Raw genomic sequence first — 8,325 nt, 5'->3', positions numbered from 1 at the left:
CCTCGTGCTCTGCTCCTCCCCGAGGCCCCTCGCTCGATCTGGACCAGCAGGTCCCGAGCGCCTCGGCCTGCTCCTCACGCCGGCGTCCCACGCCACTGCCGCCGACCTCCAGCCATTGTCCACTACCCTCTCCCCCACACTCTATCTCTCTTCTTCTCCCTTTCTTTTCTCTCTCTCAAATCTTGTCTTTGTCAGGAACGACAGCGCCATGGATCCCGATGTGAAGCTTCACTGCAGCCTGATCTGACCTGGGAGGGGGTCGCGTTGCGCTCGGGCGCCGCATCAGGTGGCGGTGGCGAGGTGGGAGGGGAGCACGGAGATGGGCGCGCGGAGACGAAGGAGGAGAAAAATGGAGAGGCGGGGAGGCTACGCTCGGGGTCCGCATCAGGCGGCGACAGCGAAGCGGGAGGTGCGCACGGAGACGAAGGACCCGAGAATGGAGGCGTCCGGGAGCGAGGACTTCGCCGGCGTCAAAGCCACTGCCAGGCGGGACGCGCAGGCGCGCGAGGGGCGCATGGCTCCTCTCCTGATGCGGCACACGAGGGAATGAGGTGGGGATCGAGCTGCCGGCACACCACCCGCCGTTCACCCTTGCTCCACACTCCGTCGGAACTCCATCTGTTGGTTCTGCACTTAGGTATTCACTGAAGCAAACTTTGTAATTTCCTGATATATCTTAATGATTGTTGAAGCCAAACTCGCATCTCATCTGCTTTTTAATAGTTTTGCATAATTTACTTTCTTGAACTGATGGTCTGAACTCCGAAGTGGTGTCTTATACATGGTTAGATAATGTAGTGGGGAATTTTTCTGATGTACAACCTATATATCAGAAATGGTTGAGCTTGGAATGATCTGTCCCGGTTATTAGTGTTTGTGTTCCTGTAGATCAAATATCTATTTGTAATTTTGGATTAGTATATTTGCTTTGAAAGTCAGAATTGCATTTACTGTTTTCTTTTTGGCGCAAAAAGAAGTAGTTAGTGTTAAACATATGTTAGACAGAGCTACTTACCAATGGCAATTTGTCTGGAGATCTGATGTTTTTTGTACATTGTTGTGGCTGAAAACCTGAAACGATTTGTGTAACTGATAGTCTGTTGCTTTACTTCTACACTGCTTAATTAACCTGCGACTAATTTTGATATTTGATTTTTGGCAAGAATCATCGGACTATAGATTATTGATCATGCATGAAACGTTTTAAAGGAAGCGAATCTACATTTGCATGCTCGGTTTGAAGACTTGCCAGCTGGGTGAAGAAGCTTTCTGACAAACATCCAAATCACTCTAATAGGCCCAAGTTGAGCATATGTTAGATGGTCTGGATGACATGGATGGTGCCGAGGATGTCCCTTTTGATGAGCTCATAGGCATGCAAGGCTTAGTATTTCACTTGGTTGAGAATGCAATTACAGTAAGGATCTCTTCTTTGTCTTATTTTAGTTAGACAAATGTGTTTCCTTCATGTTTACATGTATCTGATGTTGTTTCATTTTATTTTCTTAAGATATGTATTACATACAAGTCTGATGGATTCAAGAGAACAAAGAGTAAATAATACTATACTATAAATACGTCAACTACAGATAACCCTCCCAACTACAATGTTGCACCTGACAACCTCCTACTCAACGAGGCCAAGCTATCTGCAGGGGACCATGCCCCTGGACGTTCCTAAGAGGTATGGACCTAAGGATGGCCTTGCTTGCACTATATTGTAGCAATATAATCCATAATGCATGCAGTTTGCTTTCTCCCTTTCTCCCATGGACTCTGAATATGATATCCACCGTCCTTTGTAGGTTCATTAGTTTACTTTTTGTTGACGCAAAAATTAATATGTAGTTGTAACCGCAGGTGTGCTGCTAGATGACCTTCTTGCTGCTGAAACAACAAATGCTTGTAACTGCAGCTCCTGCTAACATGCAAGCTGGATGAGCACCGGGCATATTTGCTATGATGATGAACAAACATGCAAATGACTGCAGAAACAACAGCTGATGGAGTTGTGGTTCTTGGAAACCCAGTTGCTCCTCCTGTTAATGGGGATGTGTATGCGGATATCAGCCCTGAGAATGTTGTGGTCCAGTGACACCGAGGTTTGCATTATTTCTGTCCTAGACTTGTGCAGACCATCTTTCTATGGATGGTCTTCTGTTCATATTAAATGTGAGCTACCGCGTACTGAGATGTGTTTCGAACTTATTTTGTGTGTGTGTGCAGAAGATAGTGCAAACGTGCTAATTATTTGGTTGAAGCATCTGCTGCAGAGGTTGAGGTAATTAGTGCTACTTTAGCTGCTATAAAGGCCAGACAAGTTGGAGATGAGATGAGCATTTTATCATATTGCTTTGCCTGTAATAACCAAAATTGATTGATTTAGTTTCACACAACATAGATAATTATATCGTCAGGTTCAATTTTACTTATGAAAGTTGAACATTTCTTATCTTGTTAGATTTCCTCTTTGTAAGTTCTAGGACTTTAGTTAATTGAATATCTTAAGGCATGCATGCCAGAGCTTTCCAGATGGTAACACTTGATGCAATTCTGTTCCTACTATTCTTACCTGATACTACCTGGACGACCTTCAAGCATCAATAACTTAATCCTTTTAGGTTTTCTACTTCTTTCTCCAGTACAGACATAATATTGTTTGGTGCTTCCCAATATTTGGACGTGAAAGTAGAGAAGCTTTACATTTCAAGAAATATTAGATTATCAATAAGAAAATATGGTCCAAGCCGGACTACTACTTCTAAATGTTTTGTTTTTCACCAAAGGGGATATTTTACTTCTCCTAATCATGGTCGCCATGTAACCCGATGATAGTAGGATGGTAAATAACTACATCCTTTTTCGGCATGGCAAAAAAAAATACATCCTACCCATTTGATGATTTGCAACTGCAGCTGAACAATAATGAAAGAAAAAAGAGTACATGCTTTACATAATGTACCTACAACAACAATAGGTTGCCCCACCAAACATCACCAGAGGACTGAGAAGGAAAACGACGCTTCCTCAGTCAGGTTCTATTGGCCGTTGTAGCATTAGCATGATGAAGATTCTGGAACAGTGCATGACATGTCCAAGCCCAAGGTCTTCCCTTAGTGTGAAGCACCTGAGCTGGCGTCGGGCAATATCCCTTGAATATTATTTCATTGTGTTCTTTCTAGGTGTGCAACCATATCAGCTGCACCAAGGAGCTCCATGCACGGGGCACGGCGGTACTACTTCCCACAAAACCTATTATAAACAGTGTGCTAGCTACCAGGAATGTGCAGATTCATGGAAGAGCTTTGTGCAAAAAATTAGGAGAAAGAGAAACATAAGAGACATTTCAGCAAGTTTATTTATGGAGGCAAAAAATAATTCTACTTATCACTGTAATACGAGTTGTAATAAATGAGAAAAGACGTGTGATATTATCTTTTTTCTCCCGTTGCAACGCACGGGCATTTGTGCTAGTACTAATAAACCACGCATCGCTTCTGGTGGTACGTCGCTGGCATTTTTGCACAAAAGTCCCTGTTTTTACTGATATTCAAGCCGCAGTCCTATTTTAAGTGGTTAATCAGGAAAACGCTTTGTTTTTACACAAAACACCCTACCATTTGGAGTAATCAACCCGCGATCCGAACAGATTTGTAAAAAAAAAACATGGCCAGAAACTGACCACGAACTCCTCTCCCTCTCTCCCTCTCGCCCACGAATTCCTCGGCACCAACACCACCCGCGTCGCCGGCTTCCGGCGAGCTCCGACGCCGCGCAGCACGCCCCCAAGCCCCCCACGATCCGCGCCTCCCTCCCCTCCTTCCAGATTCTCCGTTCCCGGCCTCTAACGTCCGCTCGCAACCAAACCCCCATGGCTAGGGTTTCGGGCTGGGCTTCGCCGGCGCGTCTCCGGCGGCCCCAGGTTCGTCCCTCCTTCCTTCTTGGCTGGGGTTTTTCACCCCTACACCTCACCATCTCTTCATATCCTCTACTGCAGATGCAGGTGGAGCACGCCATGGGAGTTCCCCATCCACCACGGTCTCCGCCGTCAAGTGCTTCTTCACGGAGATGTGAAGGACGCCAAGGACCTGCAGCTACTCAAGGTTTTATCTTGTCCCCATCCTATCCCCTCCCCTTGCCGCCCCTTCTTCATTGGATGACCAGATGCACAACCACATATGTTTTTTGATTCAGGCTCATAGGGTCTAGATTTGAATGTAAAACTACCTGACTTTACCATTAACAGATTGGAAGCACGATTATCGCTGCAATTTTTTTAGTCATGGCATATTTTCTCTTATATGTGTTTGTTGATGATTAATCATCAAAGGTTATACGCGTGTTTCGTCCCAAGCACAAGTCCTTCTTTCACATATCCCTTTTGTCATATGTCTTCTTGATGCAAAGAGGCTCAGCTTGCTACTAATGGATTGCAGCTTACCAAATTTGATTTGTTTTGGTACAATGGATGTTTGGTATTGATGTTGAAAGAATACTTCACTTTCTGTAATTTCTGATGTTCAGATTATACCGAATGAATGCTACCAGATTCCATATTTGTTCTAGAGATATTATTGATCTTTTCATGCACCAATTGTTCAAGTAGTGTCTTTCTGCTAAAAGCTTTATATTGCCCTGTGTGTCCTTTTGTCCGTACCTTTTTCCAGTAATTTTCTCTGTTAACCTTGGGCCAGCTCATTTGTGTGTGCTTCATGTATATGCTCATGCTTTTGATGCTGCTGGACTTTGGAATGCATCCGCACAGTAACTTTCTGGGTATGACATATTCACTCTTAACTAAGAAATGCTACAGCTGATTCCTGATAATTATCAGTACACAATGTATTAAGTTGCCTTCGCTGTAGGTATGCTTGCATTCAGGTTGTCATTAGTTATGAGATGGTACATCAGTGTCTCCACTCTAGAGATGAATATAATACGCCAAAAGTAAGTGTCTGATCCCAGCTTCTTTTATTGTGGATTGTGGGTACGGTGAGCAATACATTGATTCACAAGTACGTCTTGCAGCACAGAAATTATTCCGTTCAAAGTGAATGACACGGCGTAAATCAAACATGCGCTGAGCCTACTAATGCGACTACCAGTACTGTTGCACTACTAGAACCCAATGGCATGATGGTGCAGCAAATATGGTTTTTTATTAGATAGTTTTCTGCACTGTATATGTGATGAATTCACAAATTTATGATTTTGAGGTACTGGTGAAGGTAGATTCAAATGAGTGATGCAAATTCAGAATTGCGTAGGTAGTGCCTACGACTGACTAAGGGTACATGAGTTGGAAGAAAGTCCAAGCAGAAGGAACTCCTGCAGATGCCCAGGCTGCTACTGTGCCTATCTTAAGGTATTGCTTCAGCGGTGGTATTAGTTGTTATTCTTTCCTGATACAGACATGACTCTTTGAGCTCCACCAAGGCATATATAACAAGAAGAGAAGCTTGGTTCATTTTTTTATCAGGCAGGGGAAATGAAAGGACGATGCGCCGTACATTCTAGATTATTTATCAGTGTTAATCCGTATTAACTAATTTTATAGCCATTGTAATTAGCAATAGAGAAATGTTTGCTGATATTTTTTACCTGCGAGACCATAGTACTTTCTTGTTTTCTTTCTGTAATAAGTGCGAGATACGAGCAATAATAATATATTGGAGTTTATTCATGGATGAAGCGGTTCATCTCAAGATATATAACATTCATGTTTCCCTTCCTAATGTTTCTTTGGTGAAGTCATAACCTATTTATGTTTCAATGGAATTCTGTTCAATTTGCAATTGTTTCCTACTATGCAGGGTGATCTTGACCTGATTTTGCTTTCGAACTGAATTGTGGTAATCAAGCAGGGAGACGAGACGCTGTTGAGCTGTTTTTCGGTAGATTTGAGCTACCTAGAGTTGAGCTAGGCACCAGACGAGCAGAAGCACAAACGTAGGAGGTATCCAACAATGGCAACCGCAACGCCATTCCACTTAAACCTGGAGACCAGAGAAAGGATGCGGTACCACTGCTCTTCTTTCTCCTTACTAAATCTCTGAAAAGGGATGCTCATATAATTACTAATAATTTAGTTGCAAGTCTTCTGTAAGAGCCTTGATGTACTTTATCTCATGGTTTGGGTTGTGAAAGAATTTTGGAAGGACCACAAGGTAGTCTTCAGTTCAGTTTGTCCATTTATAGTGTTGATGTATCTAGCTACTTGTATCTGCTTTCTTTTGTTGTAAAATGAAATAGCATTCTTGCTGATCAATGAAATTAGAAAATCAACAGACTACATTGTTCCTTTTTTTCTTTTCTTTTTCTATCCTTGAAGATATTTAATGATGTGATCTGAAACTTTTAGTTTTGTTCTATTATGCAAAGTTAAGAGTTTTCGGGATAAAATTCTAATTTGGGCCACTCTCTTTTTTACAAGAGTTCTAGGAAAATTTACATTGAAATTTGTCACATGCAAACTGGAGGAAGGGGCAATAAGCAGAGAATTCCCCTCAAGATGTGAACTGCATTGATGCCCTCGGTATGTGTGTTGCTACTGCTGAATGATGCTCCCTTGTCGTTGTTGCTATAGTACGATTTAGTACAGCTTGTCTAAATGGGTTAGAAGAGGGGTTATGAAATGTTTTGTTGGAGTTTAAATATTCTTTCATGTATTAAACTGATAAGTTGTGCACTTTTGCTGCTGTTAGATAAACTGACTACTCTGTACTGTTGGATAGCCATGGTATGTGTTAGTTTTATTTTACCACAAAAGTTTCTTGGGAGTTGGGATATCAGGTGTATTCATTACTTTTCCTATGAATATATTCTATTTTGGTGCACTGTATATCTATCTAATCTATCTATCCAAGTTTTCAAAGAAATTGATGGCGGCGGCTCGGCCGTGTCGTGGTGAATGGCGAAGCTTCGAAACTGAACATGAGAAAGGTGTTGACGCGCGGCTGGGAGACGTACATACTTGAGGAAATATGATTCATAAGGTTTCATATTAACGAAAACTGATAATCTGAACATTTTGTTTATTCCTGGATGACTTTATTCTCCAATATGAATATGTAAGAAAAGATATGACATACATTTGTGTAAATTGATAATGTAGGGTCATCTCGAAACTTTATTATTTTTTCAAGATTGATTTACTTGGTGGTGTTAACTTCCATTTTCTCGAAACAGGACATGTGTTCTATTTCTGAAAAAAGAAGCTTCTCTGTTAGCTAGCATCCCCGACGGTACTTTTAGACTGGATGTAGACCAGTAGGGTCAATTAAAAATTGTTGGCTATAGATGACTTTAAGTTTCTAGCTTTCATAAAATGTAGACGTGTACGTACTCTAACAGTATGTCGTGGTTGATGATGGTCCTATGTACTGGTTGAAATTATCATGTTGGATAATATTGCTTATATGTTGTGGTTGATTGTGGTCCTATGTACTGGTTGAAATTATCATGTTGGATAATATTGCTTTTACTAGCAGTTGCCGTGCTCTTATTATTTTATTTCCACAAATATAATCATGTTTTGCTATTGATGTAATGCTATGTTCCTTGACTGAAATCAAACCCTTTAGTCGCTGATGTGGTGCTCTTATTATTGTTATATTCCTTCGCTGAAAGCAAACCTTGTTCATGGCTAACTTATAGAATAGCAGATGTAGAGTTCAAAAAGCATCAAGCTCAGGAACACTCTAGCCATGTATTTGATTCTGTTGAAGACCCAATATATAATGAGTGATGCGGGCTTGTTTGGATCACAGCCGCGGGACGCCCTGCCAATTTTTTGGCGTTGACCGCTACCAGGGGCGTTCGTTTGGATTGACGCCTATGTTTCGTAGCCACGCCAAATTTTTGGTATTTCTGTTAAGTTTCGATACCCATGCGTTGGCGAGATCTTGGTGGCAACATTGCTCGCCAACTTTTTGGTGTGGCTGACTTTGGCGGGGCTGATTGGGGCGCAATCCAAACGCCCCCTGCATCTCCTGATGTTGAGCTATATGGACCATATGAGCAGAACCACAGTGACTAACATACGAGTCAATAGAATTCATAAAGTTGCAGTTTATTTGCTCTATTCAATAATGGCTTCAGTTTCAATGCAAATCGTTAACTGGACTTCCCTGATTGCGGTGGTGTGTATTATTCTGCAAAAAAGTAGTATCGTCGCCTTTTAATGTTTTCATTCACATCCATGGTCATATATGTTGCTTTGACGAAACAGTTTATCAACATCAATTGTAGCTGGCAGGGCTCGTGATGGACAAGGCGAACGCAGCGGATAGGGCACCAAAGGGGGGTGTGGTTGCAGCGGCATAG

At 42.0% G+C, this 8,325-nt stretch overlaps 2 long non-coding RNA genes across 16 annotated transcripts; both read left to right on the top strand.

The window, feature by feature from the left end:
* Positions 1–869: 869 nt before the first annotated feature.
* Positions 870–2,511, top strand: LOC123091888 (uncharacterized). Its single transcript, XR_006443747.1, has 4 exons — positions 870–1,417; positions 1,511–1,684; positions 1,861–2,102; positions 2,227–2,511. It is a non-coding gene; the product is annotated as an uncharacterized lncRNA (long non-coding RNA).
* Positions 2,512–3,625: 1,114 nt separating this feature from the next.
* Positions 3,626–7,483, top strand: LOC123127750 (uncharacterized). Of its 15 annotated transcripts, none has more exons than XR_006462785.1 (6): positions 3,626–3,922; positions 3,998–4,776; positions 4,866–4,947; positions 5,029–5,365; positions 5,865–6,019; positions 6,442–7,417. It is a non-coding gene; the product is annotated as an uncharacterized lncRNA (long non-coding RNA). The 15 variants fall into 15 exon arrangements; XR_006462786.1 differs by having other exon boundaries at positions 6,434–7,417; XR_006462787.1 differs by having other exon boundaries at positions 5,814–6,019; positions 6,434–7,417.
* Positions 7,484–8,325: the final 842 nt, after the last annotated feature.

Source organism: Triticum aestivum, chromosome 1B (genome assembly GCF_018294505.1).
Source record: "Triticum aestivum cultivar Chinese Spring chromosome 1B, IWGSC CS RefSeq v2.1, whole genome shotgun sequence".
Lineage (NCBI taxonomy): Eukaryota > Viridiplantae > Streptophyta > Magnoliopsida > Poales > Poaceae > Triticum > Triticum aestivum.
This window is presented reverse-complemented; position numbering and strand designations above follow the sequence as displayed.